Source organism: Protomyctophum parallelum (genome assembly GCF_964188405.1).
Source record: "Protomyctophum parallelum genome assembly, chromosome: 23".
NCBI lineage: Eukaryota > Metazoa > Chordata > Actinopteri > Myctophiformes > Myctophidae > Protomyctophum > Protomyctophum parallelum.
Genome location: NC_139715.1, coordinates 33,153,931 through 33,154,515, shown reverse-complemented (window position 1 = coordinate 33,154,515; position 585 = coordinate 33,153,931).

The following is a 585-nucleotide window of genomic DNA, read 5'->3' as shown; positions in this document are numbered from 1 at the left end:
GTGTGTGAGGGTGTGTTCTAATAGGCTACAGCAGATAATAACAGGAGGAAGTTGTAGGAGAGAGCGTGCTGGTTGACACACTCTGAGGCAAGGCAGGTGGTGTCATCATCACTACCTTTATATCCTTGCTAGGTAGCAAATAAGGAAGTGCATTTTTATTTATTTATTTCTCAGAAGGAACTATAAGGCCCTAGCTGTCACATTATTGGCAAGATGTGATGCTAATTACTGTAAGGCTCTATTTCCAATTGTTCACCAATATGAATGCCATACAGTATTTAGATTAGATTAGATTAGATCCTCTTTATTATCCACAAGGGGAAATTTGTTTTGCTCAGGTCAATGAGAGGCTATTATTTCTGGTGAATGGCGATGCATATAGTAGTCCGGGGACCCCCAGGGGTCCTTGAGGGAGTTCCAGGGGGTCCCCAGCTAAATGATAGTTTGGAACCAAATGGACCCTTAATGGGTCTGTACAAATGGAACCAAATGGACCCCGTTACAGTGTTAAATTAACATTGATTTTACAATATAAATGTGATAGAAATGCCATTAAATGGGGGTCTGTAGGATCCTGGAGAATCA